This window comes from Protopterus annectens, chromosome 8.part0 (genome assembly GCF_019279795.1).
Source record: "Protopterus annectens isolate FY-2018-M chromosome 8.part0, PAN1.0, whole genome shotgun sequence".
Taxonomy (NCBI): domain Eukaryota; kingdom Metazoa; phylum Chordata; order Ceratodontiformes; family Protopteridae; genus Protopterus; species Protopterus annectens.
In genome coordinates, this window is record NC_056741.1 from 508,383,042 (window position 1) to 508,402,469 (window position 19,428).

Here is a 19,428-nt window from a genome sequence, read left to right on the forward strand (position 1 = left end):
GGATTGGGATTTCTTTAGGCGTAGCATGTCCAACAGCTCTGGGTTTAACATAGCTTTATATGTTAGGCAGAGATCTCGTCAGAGTAGGCGATATACTACAAAGTAAAGCTAGAGTTTTTTGAGATGGTCAGTGTAGGGCATTTGTTTGAGCCCAGTAATCCTCTTTGAGAGGTACTTCTGTGGCCTTTCCAGTTGCTGCAGATGTCTTGTGAGGTACATTCCAAAATGGGTGTTGTACTCTATAATGGGTCTAATGAGTGCCAAGTAGAGGGGAGCAATGACCTCTTTTTTCCTGGATGAGAATCCTTTTGCAATAAGGTGTGCCACATAGAAGGATTTCCTAACTACTGTGGCAATGTGATTATCAAAGGAGAGACTACTGGCCACCTGGGTCCCAAGGTCTCTTATCACACATTCAGCGTTAAGTAGACTGTCATTTATGTGGTAGTTCATGGGTACAGAGTTTTTACCAAAGGGGATGACAATGCACTTTTTGGCATTGACCTTGAGGCCATGCCTCTGACACCAGGCACCTGTCTCAGTGAGGCCTTTCTGTACGATGTCCACACCATTTGGGGACTCAACTATGGCTCCTAGTTTGCAGTCATCTGTCAACTTCGTTAGCCAGAGGCCTTCTGTGTTAGCCTGTACTTCAGAGAAGTAGATACCAAACAGGAGAGGTCCCAGGACTGAATCCTGTGGTACTACACCTGTCACTGGTTTGAAGTCAGATTTGGAGTCTGCAACTTTTACAGTGTGGGTTCTGTCAGCAAGCCAGTTGGCAACCCATCTTGTGACATAGGGATTTATACCTAGTTTAATGAGTTTAGCTATAATTCCAGAATGGGGGATTGTGTTGAAAGCCTTGGCGTGGTTAACATAGGCTGTGTGAACTATCTTACCCTCATCTACGGCTTTGGTGACTGCCTCAAAGAAGTTGATCAGGTTCAGAAGGCATGATTTGCCTTTCACAAACCTGAACTGGGTGGGGTTCAGAGTTTGGAGGTTACCAATGTCTTTGTTTATGAGTTCCATGATGATACGTTCCATGGCCTTGCAGATCAGGCTCATCAGGCTAATAGGGTGATAGTTCCCAGGATCAGTGGTGGCTTCCCCTTTGTGGAGTGGGATATCTGTTGCTGTGTGCCATTCAGTGAGCACAGAGCCTAACGTGAGACTATGACTGAACATGGTGCTTAGATTGGGAGCCAGTCCATTCTGATGTTCGTGTAAAACTCAGCCTGGGATGTTGTCCAGTCCCATGAATTCTGTGTTTTTGGTTTTAGAGAGTGCAGCTTTACCTGCATAGATGTGATTACAGGGACTCTGCATTCTTCCTGTATAGATATGGTCCCTTTAGGGGGTGAGGGGGGGGTAAAGTTATCACTGAACCTGTCTGCCAGGAAGTTGGCAATATCAGTTGGTTCTGTGATTTTCATACCATTGTGCTGTAACTCAGAGCAGATCTGGGTGTTGCCATTGAGATTCTTGACATAGCTATAAAATGCTTTTTGGTTGTCCTTAGAATCAGTGACAATTTTGTTTTCGTAGTTAGCTTTGGAGGATCTAATAAGGGATCTCAGCTTCTTACTGAGGCTGATCAGGGAGCTCCTCATGGGATTTTACTCTTTGCAACATTTTCTTCCTTCTGTTGTAGAGTTTGTTTATGGCACAGGACCAATTTGCTTCCTTTTTTGGAGGATAGCGTCTTGGTTCTGTTTGGGATAGCATGATCCATGCACTTGTGTAAGTCCTTATAGCGTGCATTTGTGTAGGATTCAGCAGTCGTAACTGTATTGTCCATCTGCATGGGTGTCATGAAGTTTGCCACTTCTGTCTTAAGAAGCATGAAGTCAGCTTTTGAGAAATTTTTACCGTGGTTTTCTTAATGGTGGGTGGGGTGGGATGCAGATATCTAGGGTAATTAGCTTATGGTTGGCTCTGGCAAACGAGGAGTTGACTTCAGGTGTGGAACACTGGTCATTCATCTTGGTAATTACTAGGTCTAGGATATTGCTGCCCCTGGTGGGGATATGGAAAAGTTGATCCAGGGCATTGGAATTTTTGAATTTCAGAAAGCGTTGGGTGAAGGAGTTGGTACATGAGTAGTTTTTCCAGTTAATGGTGGGGTAGTATAAATCACCCATTATTAAGGTGTTTGTTTCAACCCTAATATTTTCCAGTATATCAAGAAAAGAGGAGTGGGAATCCTGGGGCATGGTGGGGGGATCTATAGCAAGCTACAATTTGGATTGCAGTTTTGCCCAGAGTTAGGTGCACTTGGATAACATTGGATGCATTATGCTGTGCAACTAGCCTGGAGGTATGGATATCTTTAATGAATATGGACACACCTCCACCATTGGTGTTCTGGTCCAGGTTAGATAGCCAAAAAAGGTTGTATGGGTTATAGCCTGGTAATGCAGGGGTGCTCTCGAGATCCTTGAACCAGGTCTCAGTCACTGCACAGATATCGATGTTCTCTATTTTAAGGAGTGCCTCGAGTGAGTGCATTTTGAGATTTAGACTTCTAGCAATGTTAATGTTAATGTTCAATGAATTTGTGGTGTGAGATGTCTCACAAATAAGCTACCAGGTACTGGATTTGTTTTAGAATGGGCTATACCCATGTTATAAGTCATTAATAGTGCTGAACTATAGTTTGCTTGTCACTGAATCCCAGACAGTGTTCATGTATGTATGTATGAATGTGTCTCTGCATGTGTGCGTGTGCATGTGCGTGTCTGTATGTGGGTGCTCATCTGCATTTATACTTCTGTTTTTTATGTTCTAATAATTATACTGAAGTACTTGACAAATATTAACTGATAAAGACACTGACCCCGGGATTCATGAAGCCTGGCGCAAGGACAGCGTTAGCCTTGTGCCGACCATGCGGCATAGAGATGGCACAGCAGCACCACATGCATATTAATAAAGGCGCTCTGCTGCAACATCCATGTGCATAGGAAATGTGCGCGAGTGCAGGGGGCGTGTCTAAATGCTGCACGGAGGCGTGAACATGTCGCCTGCAGACATGGAACCTAAAATGCTGACTAGTACAGCCTGCCTCTAATAATAATCAATCCTGTCAGTGTCTGTGGATATTGAAAAGCATAAAAGACAGTTTTTCAAACACCAAAATAAAAAGTAAACACAAAGACACGTAGCTGAATATTGAGTCCCCGTCCCTCAAACAAATGACATTTAAAATCCCATGCCCGTATTCCATTGTAGTGTTGATTGTTATACCAAGTGGAAGCGAAACACAGCGTGTTAGGACACCACTGCCATTTGCTAAGCCTAGCCCAATGGTTAGGGTTACCACCTGTCCCACTTTGTGAGGGACAGTCCCTCTCTGGGCAGTTGCGTCCTTACAAAAAATATTAAAACTGTTAAATGTTCTGCGATTGTAGGACATAATTATGTCCCATATTTTATGTAATAGTTGCATAAAATACTTATTTTTGTATGTAAGATACCTAAATGTTACAAGAAACAGAATAAGCAACTAAACTGCTACAACAATAAGCTTTCATTTAGGCATAAAACTAAAGTACTATCCTTTGTACTGACCGTGGGCATGTGTTGGCCTGTAAAATCTGATGTATGTCCCGGAAATGTCCCACTTTGGTCATTTGAAAAGGTGGCAATCCTACCAATGATCAGAGCATTCACTCAGTATCTGCCGATTTGTGGTCTAACTCGTCCTTGTCTGGATGGCCCAAAGATGAACGGGTATTACTTGGATCAACCTACCATGTCATGAAAGATATGTATTTGCGTGTACCTATGTGCGTGAAGTACAGCATGTGGAAGTTCAAAGATGCTAGGGTCGTCCTCACAACCATATCGGTACCAGAGATCTGTAGTGTAAGCAATGTGTTCTGTTGTCTGTGCAATGGGCCATCAACCAGAGAAGGGATGGATAGTATATGTGGAATATGGGGGTGGGGGGTGATGGGTAATGTAATAATTCACCAAGTGGATACTGGGTTGGATGCACAATAGGTGAACTGGAGGTGTACAAGGGAGCAGTGGGTGAATCAGAAAGAAAACCAAAGAACAAGCATTCACATCTGCAATACAACCTGACAGGCCATACTGTAGAACACAATCTCACAAAACATATGAACATAAAAATGTGCGATACACATGTACAGAAACATTAACCACTCACACCCACATAATGGTCTGGCCTGAACTGAGCCATCCAACCCCAACACACCTGGATACATAATTGAATACTCATCATCCCCTCTACAGCACACCATGCCCCCCCTTCATGAATGTCCACCAAAACCACCCATACTCGGGCTGCTAGCTTGACACAGCCATATCTGCCCATAGTGACCGCTACTTATATCTAGTAGCCAGTCTTACCCTAGGCAGTCTCAGGATTGCAAACTATTTATCCCTTGCATGTATAACCCTGCCTTATTTTTATAAATCCAAAAGAATCGAGGTCATTGGTCTCCAAAATTTTTGGATATCCCTCATGGGATAAGTATCTGTTCCAAAGATTAGACTTGGTGGCATGACACGATGTCCAGTCCTGTAGACATCTGGACACAAGTTGTATGAGCAGTAGTTGTCCACAACCCTGCTCAGCCTCCAACTGGTCCTGCAGAACCTACGACCCGGGATTAAACACCTGACTGTGATGCACGTCTCCCCACGGGAATATAAACCTTTCACATGTTCACATGAAGCATCCCCATAGCCATTTTCCAAATAGTACATGTCCACAAATTGTATACCCCGTCCAGGTTCCTCGTCATAATGATACTCACAACCCCTGTATACAAAGGGTGCAGGTACCTCCCGTATGCGGTCGTTCATATACATGGACATATATAACTCCAGATATGTAGTCATATGTCTATAAACATACATAGTTATATTCTCATAGCTACACATCACACATACATGCATATAAGTAGTTGTCAAGTATGTGTCCAATTCATAAATATGTATTCTTGTGAATGCATACATATGCATCTCAGAAACATATGAATAGTAACATGTGCTATACATATGTACACCACCCGTCTGTCACATTTGTTGCCACTACAGTGTAATGGCTGTAATAAGTCATATATCCTAATTACCATCCATAGAGAATGTATCACGGATGGTTTAGTGGTAAAACCAGTGACTATGGTGTTCCTGTTCCCAGGTCCAAGCCATGCAAAGGCTAATTTTATATGAAGATCACAATAATGGCAGTCGGATATAGGGTGATTAAGGCACTTTAAAGCAGATGTAACATAAGTGTGTATGTGCAACGGTAAGTGGCAGTCATTCAACAGCATGGGAAATGTAAATAAGCATGTAGGTGTATATGCATGTGTATGTACAGACAGATATATATATATATATATATATATATATATATATAAAGAATGAACATGGTCACAATAGAGCAGTCATAAAAAATGTGAAGGGAAAGAGCAGCGGAACCCCCCCCCCACCACCATAATATTTAGTGCTGTAATATCATATTGGCCAGAGATGAGCACACCTCTGCATCCCCAACCACAGGTAGGATGCTAAAAGTGGAACTAATTATGTCCATGTGCTAAATCAGACTTTCAAACAGGTACAGAGTAGTCCCAGTCAACAAATGGCTAAGACAAAAATCAAAAGACTAATTGAACACCCTGACCACAATATGAATGTATGTCCCAGGACTATAAGCTTGCGACATCTGAATATACTTGGAGTGAGCCAACATACGGGACATGTCTAAAGCAGTAGGGAATGGCGAATGTGTAGTAGTGCCATTTTTGCAACAGGGAAATGTATGCCTGCTGTGTTAGTAAAGTGTTGAGGCATGTGCTTGGGTAACTATGAACCATGGGTATACATGTAAATGAAGCAGAACACCAATAGTGTAGTGGTTAGAGCATCCGACTATCGAGCAGACGTTGCTGGTTTGACTGCAGCACACCATTTATGACCTGCAATCCGTAAACAAGCATATCTTGCAACTTTTATGCTGTATAACGATATAATACCATTGAAATGTGAACTGGGGAGACATATCACAGTAAGAACGCAGAAGGTTTTTGCATGACGTGAATCTGCGATTAAATGGAACACCGCAGCTGAAAAGTGTAGTACTCACCCTTTGTCCAACGGCCCTTGTTCTGCCCAGCAGCACAATAAACCACGGTGGTCAGGCCCGATGCCAGGACCCTACACATCACAATCAATGTGATTTACCACTAAGCCATGCCAGTTATACCTAACTTTGATGTTATCACAAACATAGCTGGCAGCACAGTCATTCAACAGTATGATCAAAATAATTAAATCATATAGATGCGTATGCATATGTACGTACACAAATATATATATATATATATATATATATATATATAAATATATATATACATAGATATATATATATATATATATATATATATATATATATATATATATATATATATATATATATATATATATACATATATATAGGGTAACCACCTGCCCCACTTTGTGAGGGACAGTGCCTCATTGTCCTGTACAAATAATGTAAAATGGCAGATGTCCTGAGATTTAATGACAAAATTATTTCCTATATTTATGTAATAGTTGCATAAAACAGTTATTCTGTATCTGAAACACCTAAATGTTATAAGAAACAGAATAAGCTACTAAAATGCTACAAGAATAAGCTGCCATTTAGGCATAAAAGTGAGGTTCTGTCCTTTGTACTGGCTGTGGGTATGTGTCAGCCTGCAAGATCTGACGTTTGTGCCAAAAATGTCTCACCTTAGCCATTTGAAAAGGTGGCAACCCTATATATATATATATATATATATATATATATATATATATATATATATATATATATATATACAGAACGAATATGGGAACAAAAAAGCATTCATAACGAATGCGAAGGAAAATAGCAGTGGAACACCCGTATTATCTAGTGCTGACATATCAAGCTGGCCAGAGGTGGCCAAAATCCCTGCATCTCTAACCACAGGTAGGATGCTAAAAGTGGGAGTAACCTTGTCCATGTGCTAAATCTGACTTTCAAATGGGTACAGGACAGTCTCGGTCCCCAGCTGGACAAGCCTAAACCCAGATGACCACATGAACACCCTGACAATCAAACACACGTATGTGCCAGGGCTATAGGCTTTGGAGGACTGAATATACTTTTGAGAGTCAACATGCGGCATGGTTCCAGAGCAGTAGGGAATGGCGCATGTGTAGTAGTGTGGTTTTCCCAACAGGAAAATGGATGCCTGCTGTGTAAGTGAAGTGTTGAGGCATGTGTTCGGGTAACTATGAACCATGGGTATATATATAAATGAAGCATAATACCAATAGTGTAGTGGTTAGATCATCTGCCTAACGAACAGGTATTCACGGTTCAAGTTTGACTATAGCACATATCATTTTTCTTTTGGAAAGAATGTTGTTCTGTGTAAAGCCGATATTAAAACATGTAAAAGTGAATGTGAGTATCACATGGGACTATTAACCAGATCCCTCAATCAAAGTGGTACTGTCATAATGAATAAAGCACAAGTAAGCACAAATAAGTGTCAGTAAACATATGTAACACACAGTAAGCATATGCGAGTGCACCTGCGCGGGTGTAAGCAGTGCCCAGCATAGGAACTGTGCATATGCATGTACAGATGTAATATACATACATATATATATATATATATATATATATATATATATATATATATATATATATATATATATATATGAAGAATGAACGTCGTAACAATAAAGCATACACAAGGGATGTGAAGGGAATCAAGAGCAGATATGGTATTCTATAGTGCTGTCAGCTATTGTCATAAAAAGCTGCCCAGGAGTGAGCAGAGCACTGCTATTCACACCACAGGCAGGGTTTTACCAGTGGGAGTAAAATTGTTGAATTGCTAAGTCTACTTTACACACAGATGGAAAGTAGTCCATGCTGGGACTACCAAAAATTATAAAGAGCAACTGGCCGTACTCCATAACCCCAGCAAAGGCATGTATGTGCAAATATCACATGGCGGGAGAGCCTGTGAATACACGAGGCAGTACAAAATATGTGTAGGGCCCCAAATGCTCTGGAGAGGGCAATGTGTAAAGGTGTGTCATGGCTCCAATAACAAGTGGATAATGGATGTTACGAGCGTAAATTTAACACGGGTGGGCTGGAGGAACTATGGGTATGCAATTATGGATCCAGGCGTGCCAGGATTGGATGGGCCAGTTCTAATGGACCGCTCTGTGGAGGCCATCTAGGTCATAATAGGTATATATGCATACTCACATGCAGACACCAATATATGTTGAAGAAGAAATTCTGTAACACATGCATTCCATTTGTTGACATAAATAATAGGAATGTGCCCATACAGACATCGACAGTAGATAGAATAATAGGCTGTGCAGAAGAGGGATGGATCAAATCACACTATCACATTCCAATTACCATTGGTAATCCGTACATGAACATATAGCGACATCTGTCCGCTTTATAACGTGCTACATACCGATTACAAGAGAACTGGAGTGTGTTGGTGTTATAATGAATAAGGCACTAGTATGCTGGTGAAGCATATAAACACCATTACGCATGTGTAAGTGTGTATGAGCGGGGAATGTATTGACACACTGATGTACATATATATAATCATATATGTGTATATATATATATATATATATACATAGACAGCAAGATGTGAATATACATGTATGCATACATATGCAGATATATCGGTATATAATAATGTAAATATACATATGTTACAGTAAATATACACATATATATATACCTAGGATTTGATACAGCAGTTACGGGTAACATATGTTCAGTCCAGGCTTATGTTGGTGGGAGGTCCAATAAACAAACGCCTACCCCACCCCCCCACCCCCCAGCTAGGCAGGTGAGACATACAGACATGCAATAAAGGTAAATACACCACTGCTTCCCAGACTACCGGCAGGAAACTACCAGTGGGAGAGATCTGCAAGGTCTACACTTGAAACATGGACAGCGATGTCCCTTGTGGGAAACCAAAACTTAGTGATTGGAGCAAGGCCCTGTAATGATTGATGCGACCAGGCTGTAGATGTACATGGACCAGTAGGTTGTGCAAGCCTGATAACACATGGGTTGACACAACGTACGACATGTGTCCCGACACAGGGAGAGTGCACAGTGTGTAGAGGTGTGTTTATACCCCACCTGCGCCCATAGTAAGGATGAGTTCTGTAGAGGAGTGGCAGGTAGGGGAATTATGGGTATGCGATTATGGGCCTAGGCGTGCATGTGTTGGCTGGTAGAGCTGTATTAGGACCGCCACATGGATGTAAGTAAAATTCCGATGTGGGCATAGCAGACACCCATACCTCCAAAACTTTAAGATCGCATCCACCGGATTGTCCATAAACCATTGGGGAAACACATAGAGACCATACCATTGAACTGTCCCCGATTACCAGGGACGTCTATGATTACGACTCAGAATCTACCTATGTCCCACATAAACCCTTCTAGAACTAGTGATATTAGGAGGACAGGTGGCAGAATACACATAATGAATAATGACAACATGTAAGAGTCATAAACAGCATGTACCTCAGACAATGTGTATGAATACATATGCTCTGGGACTGTCAATGTGTCAGGTTAATAGCACCAAAAATGTAAATGTGTCCCTGAGGTTGTTATGCAGTGTCCCTGATTCAGTGTTCATTCTTCCCCATTTGTATGAGAAGTCTGCTACTGACAGAAAGCGCATATTCCACCGACTACATTAGAAAGATGATAGAATAATAGGTTGCAGTTACCACCTGTCCACCTTTGTGAGGGACACTCCCCTTTGGGCAGTTGTGTCCTGCAAAATAATTGAAATTATGGCAAATGTCCTGAGATTTTAGGACAAAGATTTCCTATATTGTCTGTCATAGTTGCATAAAACAATTACTTTGTATCTGAACCACCTAAATGTTATAAGAAACAGTATAAGCAACTATAATGTTATAAGAATAAGCTTTTATTTAGGCAAAACAGTGAAGTACTCTCCTTTGTACTGACTGTGAGTATGTTTTGCTCTGCAAATTCTGACGTCTCTACATAAAGGTCCCATAGGGTTGCCACCTTTTCAAATGCCCAAAGTGGAACATGTTCTGTAGAAATGTCAGATTTTCCAGGACAAAACATACCTACAGCCATGCATAGTACAGAGCATTACTTTTTTGCACAAATTAAAGCTTATTCTAGTAACATTTGAATTGCTTATGCTACATCACATAACATATGGAAGTTTCATATATAAAATAACTGTTTTATGCAACTATTAAAGAGACTTAGGATATAATTTTGTCCTGTAATCTTAGGACATTTGCTATGTCTTGATTATTTTTGCAGGACACAACTTCCTAAAGAGGGACTGTCCCTTGCAAAGTGGGACAGGTGGTAACCCTAAAGTCCCACCTTGGGCAATTGAAAAGGTGGCAACCCTATAATAGCTATGCGTTAGCATGACTCAGCCGATGGATGTGGCTCCCAAAACCCAATTACTTGTCTGTATTGAAGAGTCTCGGTTCCCATTTATCAGCCAGATGGGAGCAGATTGTATGAGGAACACACAAATAATATGATTAAATCACTGGACAAGCGGCCGATTTCGTACACTTGAACAGCATGACGTTGCCTAATGGGCAGCCATTCCTGATACTGTAGGCATGTAATCCAATGTAATAGGCATCAAAGGTAATACTGTGGTCCTCGCTCCCACCCAGGGGTGTGAATGTCAGATGCAAGCACCAATGTCAGTGCATTTGCAAGTGTGGGAGCAAGCGGGTGTAAGCCTGTTTGGCTACCAGTATGCGAGTATTGCACTGGTAAAGCAATGTAGAGGCTAACCGAGTGTAAGAAGCTGTAACCAGAGGTTAGCATTGCTTAACAGCATGCAAACCCACGCACACCCACTCCCAACTGCTTTAATGTGCCTAACTTCCTCTGTATCCAATGGCCTTGATCTGCCCTGCAACCAAATAAACGTCCTGTGCAAGGCTCTGAACCAGGACCCTGCACACACAGCTAATGTGATCTACCAATATGCCATGGCAGATATACAGACAACAGACAGTACCACAAACATATCATACAGCGCAGTCATTCAACAGTATAGGGGTGTATCCAATCATGTAGATGTATACGTGAGTGTTTATGTCCAGAATATAGGTACATACATATATAGAGATATATCAGGAACATACCATGTGGCAACAAAGCATTACAAACGAATGAAACGGGAAACACCAGCGACATCTGTATTATGTAGTGGGTTGTTCTTTGTGATCTCAAGACTCCCTCAGACAGACATGTGTCATTCATACATGCAAATAGTTGTACATTGGCCGTATACATCACCCTGTGCATGTAATGTACATTAACACAACAGTACCTGTCCAATGATTATGTGTGAACAGTAATCTTGCAAGGTGCTGTGTGCAACATCATCATGATAAATGTAAATGGGGTAACCATAGAAGGACCGATAGTGTTGTGTGTACAATGGGGTCGTCCTGATCACGTGTATCTGGACCATTTAGGAGTGATGTGCATACCAGGATTGTGTGTCTGTGGGACAGGAGTGAGGATAACAGGAGTATGTTGTGATGCATATTGCAAGGGTTACATGTGTCCAGTGGGCATGTGTGTGAAATGGACAGCTATGTGTAGGGTAGATGTTGTCCTAGGAGCCGATTGGCCTTATGTTTCCGTAGGTGAGGGTCGGATGTGGGGGAAGGACTGTAGGTATGGCCGTGGAGGATAGGTAGGGTAAGACCACAGACAAGACAGCATACAGGGTTGGTGTATGACACATGTGGGGGGATACATCTCGGATGGGGATGGGTGTTCGGTATTCACAAGCCCATGGGAATAGTGGGACGGAGGTCCCCAACCATGGGCAGCTGCCACTGCACCTAAACAGCTGCAAAGGAGGCAGTGCTGGGGGCTGTCCAGGAGGGGCAGCATCACCCTGTAAATGTGACACTCCACCCTTGAGCTTGCGTATCTGGCTTCAGAACCCCTTAGTGAGCCCCCAACGCAACACGTCTGGGACCACACGACCGCAGACATGTACCTTTCTGGTCCTGCTCCCAGGGGGGATATGCTTCATCCTCAGTGGTGGTACCACCAGAAGGTAGTGCAGAGCCAACAGAGGTTGATGTCCAAGGCTGGGCCCCAGATGTGCTAGTGCTCGGTGCCATGGTCAGCTGAAATGGGACAGGAGGTTCTGCCAGGACCTCCCAACCCATTCAGCCTATGGTGTTGCAGTTTAAATCCACATATGGCTTAGTGATAGACAAAAGCATACAGGATTACCTACAACAGTATGCATAGATATCACCATCAACCCAACACAACAGATGGTATACATTAGCGGAGGGAGCACAACACATGCATATATACTGCATGCCATCTGTACAATGTGTAGTAGACGTGTGACCATAGCTATGAACAGTTGCCCATTATTGGCTTGTCACTGGGAACCCCAGACAGTGTTGTTCATACCACTGTTTCATGTGACATATATCCAATCAGGGATGCAATGGCAGTGATACATCCCTATCATCATGTACTGTCTGCAATCCTCACACTATGCACCTGCTGTGCACAGATGTGTGTTCAGTGTGTAACACAGGAAACAGATGGTTCCACACATTGACCAATTCACAGATGGCCCTACAGATGGGGGTCCCTCATGAACAGAGTACTGTCATGTCTGTATTAAAACATGCAAAATAGCCATTACCACACACATGTTAAACAGGCAGTAGTCTCAATGCAGCATAGCTACATTTACATGCTGTAGTCATGTGTGGCATATCACCCTCCTGTCTTTAGGCTATTTCTCACTGTAGTCTCAATGCAACATAGCTACACTTACATGCTGTAGTCATGTGTGGCATATCACCCTTCTATCTTTAGACTATTTCCCACTGTGCATGATGTCTGAGGTACATCCAGATATCATCTGTGATGCCATGTCAGAACACCACGTCCATGTACCACTCACAGTGACTGTCATGGCCAAATATCAACATGTTTTCCCTATATAGTGTACTGTGTTTATCATGCGAATAGCTATGGGAACACCATCACATCTTTTCCACATGCAATCAGCTAGAGGAGGACTGCAATAGGTGCAGAGGCCATCACCTGATCATGTCCATCACTTACAGTACACATGCTGCTGCTGAGCAGGTGTCCACCTTCACATCCACCAGAGAGTGTGTGGGTGGGACAGGCAAAGTACACCAGAGAAGGGCTTGGAGACTTAACCCTAAGCATCGTCTGCCACACCTAACAGTACAGGGGTCAAACCCCTGACTGACTAGTCATTACTATTACACGTGCATGACGTTACTACATGTGCCACAAAGGCAACATGTTGCTGTACTGTAAGAAAATATATGTGTGTAGGTGAGTGACATCTGCAACAGAGATATAGTAGACATACACTAGGTGTGGCACACATGGCTGTCCACATGAACAGATGCCATTGTCACCACAACCACACTCTTTAATGGACACGCATTGACACTCTTTGCCAGGGCCACAAATACACAACCTAACTACTTTGTTAGGCACACTGCAGTAATGCACAGGCCTACATAAACCACAGGGGATATCTGGAGGTTCTATGGGCTAGGGCATGTCAAAGTGTTTGACATCTGTTGGTATGCCAATGAGGGTTATACTGGGAGTGACTGTGGTTGGGAGCATCATAGCCCACAAGCAGACACAAGGTGCCAGTACTGACATGCATGTATGCATTGCTTCATGGGTGTGTAGTGGTTAGCTGTGCAAGATGGCTGTACAAGGCTGGGTGAGGGGGAAATCCTTGGCATCGTGTTACCTGACAATGGTGTGCAGTGCAGGGGTGTAGTGTCTGCAATGTTCCACACAGATGGGTACTGCATGATCTGCCCTGACATCCTGGTTACCAATGAGTATGGCCATAGCTTTGCAATGCCTGCCATGTCTGTGAATGATAGTCTTTCACATGGACATTACCTGTGATGTGCATGTCCCACAATACTGTACAGTGACATGTACAGGTGTACCTGGTTTGGCAGGCACATGTTGTGTACACAGACTGTTATCCTCCGATATGCCAATACTGACCTGGCATGGCGAAACCTGCTTATAGTGAGCAGATCGACACTGCACCTGCATTGATAGTATGATACAGGTATTCCCTGGTGTCAGTGGCATTAGTTGATACAGGGCACATGTGTACGGCATTGTATGGCCTCTGTGGATCACATTTGATGGCACCACATATGTTGCAGGCATCCAGTGGGGAACATAGTGAAGGCACAATGTCCGCAGTTATGTGCCTATTGTACCGTTGTACAGGGTGCTATGTCCCCTGCAGCCCACTGCATTAACACCATGCCTGCTGTCATCAATGCGCATGGTACTAGCAACATAGTGGGATATCCTAGGCAAGATTGTTTGTGTATGGCACATGGGTGCAGGACATATACCGGGTACTATAAGGGGTGCATATTTTGTTAACCAGGCCTTTTGCCAGATGTAGGGGTATGGCTTGACAACACAGTCCCATGACTGACTGACATATGTACTCCTCATGAGGTGGCCAATGTGTCATACAAAGGACACCATATAGGTAAAATACAAAATCCGCTCCCCAACATGTCCAGTGGTTAGACACTCACAGCCACCTCTACACAGCCAGACACACAACACTTGCTATGCCCAGTAATTGAACCCCTGCCCACCGTATCACACTGCAGCAATATGCATTAAGGGCATGCGCTATGGTGAATAGTGAGTCACAGCACTCCTACAGGTATAGTCCAAGGTGGGTGACAACAGCAGGATTGACAAAGGTAATGTAATATGTACATAGACCACATACCCTACAAAGCACTGGTCTCACGCAGGCAGAGATACACACACACACACACACACACACACACACACACACACACACACACACACACACACACACACACACACAGTTGGCATGCCTGAAATTAGAACAGCGACCTAACTACCTTATCACACTACAGCATTACACAGTTACAGAACGTGCTACCGAGATTACTGGGTCACAGCACTCCCAGAGGTGTATTTCTAGGTGTATTTCTAGGTGGGTGACATCATCAGCATTGCCAAAGTTGGCTATAGGAATTGTATGGAGTGTGAGCAGTCTAAAAGGATTCTCCTGTCTCCACCAGTGGTGGCATCAGAACACCTGTCTATCTACAGTTCACTATTACAATACTGCATAGTTAAGAGTCGCGCCACAGAGACTACAACTTTCAGGGCTGTCATTATGACCTTCTAGGAATGTGGACATCAACAGGGATGATGGCAGTTAAGATGTACATACCTGCGAACCTGTGTGTTTAAAGTAAGAATCCATCCTGACGTGGAGTATGGCCGTCTGTGGAATGAATGACTACTATCGCCATACAGGGTTACAATGGCCATGCCCATACACATAGAGGCACATTTCCGCCACAAGGTGTCGCTGGGCATGCTCACACACATAGTGGCACACGGCTGTTTAGAATGCAATATGTTTCCATCTACGCAAGATTATACTGGGCATGCTCACAAACTTAGTAGCACAGGGCTGTTTTGGATGCACTCTAATTCTAAACACGGAAGGCCACAGTTTTAGTAGTTGTCATTGTTAGCAGGAACGCTGCACTACATATATCTGATACCGGTCTTCTACACAATGTCTGCTGCTGTCCGTCACCTTAGATGTACCATTCTATACCAAGCACAATACTGCCACTTGCAGTGATATCTTGCTAGGAGTGGCAACTGCTTGAACACAATGATCCAATGCCCTGCTGTAGGTACGAGGTTGTCCAGTGTCTGTCATTCTGGGATGACATGACTGAAAGTAGATAAGCATTTTTCGCATATCACATGCATCCATGATTCAAGGGAGTGGGGATAATACCTAGGTCTCATTCACCCATATAGTGTTATTCAAAGTCGAATGTCCTAAACACAGGATAACACCCTGACACCAACAGGACAACTGCATTGTATGCTTATACTAACCAGTGCTAGATGTGTAGCGTTCATAATCACAGCTGCTCACTGTAGATCCAACAGTGGGGAATACTGACATCTTTGCAGTGAGGAACAACTGGCTGAAGGCACTGTAGTGCACAATAGCACTACCACCATATACCTCAGAACCAGACATGCAGGCCATAACACAGGTACGGACCGCACCAGGTGGTGGTGTCCCCACATACATAAAGGCGACTCACATGTACTGACCAGTACTCCCACAAAAGGCATCCCAGATGAGTCAGGTGCAGGTCTGTGTTAAAAAATGCATTCTAGAATGTAACCCTCAGACACCACCATGCCCTCGGACCACCAACACACATCCATACATGTGGTAGGACATATTAGTACAACACCATGTGACCTTTGACCAGTGGACTGTACCTAGCTGTACATCAACTGTGCAGAGTACCCATGTACTGACACAGTTGCATCATGTGTTATGCAATGCAATGATACCACTGTTTGTAACCAGGTCAGCTGTACACATACCAGGGGCCCTTGGTTATTTACAGCATTAACAGGTGGCTGTTGCTGTACACCAGTAAACGCCCTCATATTTGGATATGACATACATGCACCTGCCCTGGATATGTACATGCCACACTCATACAACATTATATGTAAATAGCATAGCTGTTGTTGTCCTTTGGGCAGAGAGGTGGCTACAGCAATTGCACACATGCACATGGAAGGTAGGTCCATGGCTGCTGAATGCTAACAGTACATAAGGTGTGATATCAATGTTGACAGAGTTAACATTCCCTTTGTACTGGTCACCCATGACACCTATCATATCATACAACAGTCCATGTGTCATGTATGTCATTACACGTCCACCAATTGCAATGCCTACAAACATGCTCAAATGACAGGAATGTAGGACCTACACACATGTACATGTAGTGGTGTGCGTTCAGATACCATGCATGTGTGGCTGCTGATGTTTGCAGGTGACGTGTGTCTTACTACATCATGCAGTCGCAATGCAGCCTCATCATTGCCAACTATTTATGGTGTTATGCTGAAAGTACGGTAAGATGTACTTCAGGTATGGACAGATGTGTGGACATAACAAAGTGGTTGGACATCTTTGCAGATGGATGTTTGCTGAGGACAGCTGACAGGTGTGTCACAAGCAGTCCAACAATAACCTGTGTAACCACTAAGCTATGGTTCTGTTAACTGAAGGGGAACACACAACCTAGATAGTGGTCAGGGTGATACCGAAGGCAAATCACTTGACACCTGTAACAGTTAAGACTCCCGTGTGCATATATCAGCACAGTTGCCAAAGGAAGTGTCAGTACATTTTTTAATGCATGCAATACTGCTGTAAGTCTGTCATATGTATCATGAGATAGCAGATGTTTGATTCACAATACTGGCATGTGTGTTTGCGTGTGTGTCCATATATGTCACATATGGTAGGGAATACATCCCAATTGTTACTCACTCTCCTGTACACTGTTGTAGGTATCTGTGCAGACTGCAATGTAGAAATCCGGACATTGGCAGGCGTGTGTTTCTCACACATGTGAGCTATCTGTATGTGCGTGACATAGGTATATTCAATAGTGAATGCCACAGTGTGTGTGTGTGTGTGTGTGTGTGTGTGTGTGTGTGTGTGTGTGTGTGTGTGTGTGTGTATGTATGGCTGTCTGGTCCCTGGAGTAAGGATGTATGTTACCATAGTGAACTGATAAGTCCCCCCCCCCTCCAGGCGATGCAATCTACTATCCCTGTTGATACCCTTGATCTTAGGCCATACTGACTACCTGTACATGTGTATTCTCTGTGGCGCATCATGTACGTGCACAGTACTGGAATGATGATTTCCTCATAGGCAGGGGTCCTCACCTCAACACTAGCAACTGTGTGTATGTGTCTGTGTTACATTGTTGGTGAATCCGTGAGTGTGTGGGTGTGTTACTGTATCTCTAGATACATGCGTGGGAATACTTGAGTGTGTGGGTGTAGTTGTGTGTTTGCATCCTGTCATGGGAATGTGTATTACTGCTTCCCAATGGCCTCTACCCTTGTCATCAGCTAGACTGCTCTCTTAACTCCCCGCTCCATGTAACTGTACCTGTGATGTCACACAGCAGGGCTGTCACGTCTCTAGCCAGAGTAGCTTAATACACAGCTATCATGCTCTTGGATCAGTAGATCTGTGGACATGTTTGCAATGTCAGCCTTTCTAGCTGTGATGTGGAAGCTACAAAGTGCATGCTGGTATTTTCATACATACCTGTAAGTAGTCCACATTGACATATGGGGCACTAACTGCAAACACTGAACCTCACCATCACATGCAAGTAGACCTGAAGGAGGAAAGAAGAACATCATGACTAACATGCAGTTACTGTTGTTACACAAGACACATACTGTTAACAGTACAAAATGCAATCTAAACCTGTACTGCATGGTATGTCTGCTGCCTGTCAACAATACACAACAGTTGTAATCTACACTTATCTTCCTAGTCTGTTCACCCTGTGCATCAGGCCATATGAGCATGTCCCTGCACCGATAGTGTGGATGACAGGGATGCGGCACAGGCATCATCATATGCACAGGGTGGTAATGTTTGCCAGAGGCCTGGGCTGCATTACTGGATGAAATCACATGTGTGGGTTAGGGCCTTTGATCTAAGTGGCTGTGTGTGGATGTTATGCATATGTATGTTGTGGTGCCGTACATATGTTTCTGGTGTGTTTGTGTATGTATTCACACAGTTCTGGCATGTGTCTGGCCTACACAGTGATATTATTGATAGATCCAGACTGTACAGGCCAGGTGTTACAGATCACGGTGTCCGGCCACGTGACCTGTGCCTGCCAGGGGTTGCATGGGCACTACCACACAGAGGTGCAGACTGGGTTCTGTCTGATGACACATGTCCACTGGAACCGTGTCCCTGTTAGGACCATCTAGGGCCACGTGCACATGGCCTGCTGTTTCCTGGTATGGACAGCACAGCACCAGCTGCACTGCTGCTGCTACCGCCACTATGGGAGCGGGCATGTGAGGTAGCTCAATCACGTATACATGCACCAGGTAATGTTGCTGGCTTATGTCCACATGCCCGACGCCTCACTCCTACCACATGTTCCAGCACAGACAGCTCACACTCTCGGATTGTCATGCCATGGTCAAGAATTCCAACCATGTCACCCAATCGTCTATCCAATACTTCAGCAATCTGCTGTTGAGCATTTTCCATTGCCTGGATGTTGTTGTTTAAAGAACAGATAGCAGCCCTCTGAAGCCTCTGCCCTTCTCTGTTGTGCCATTTAGCACATGTC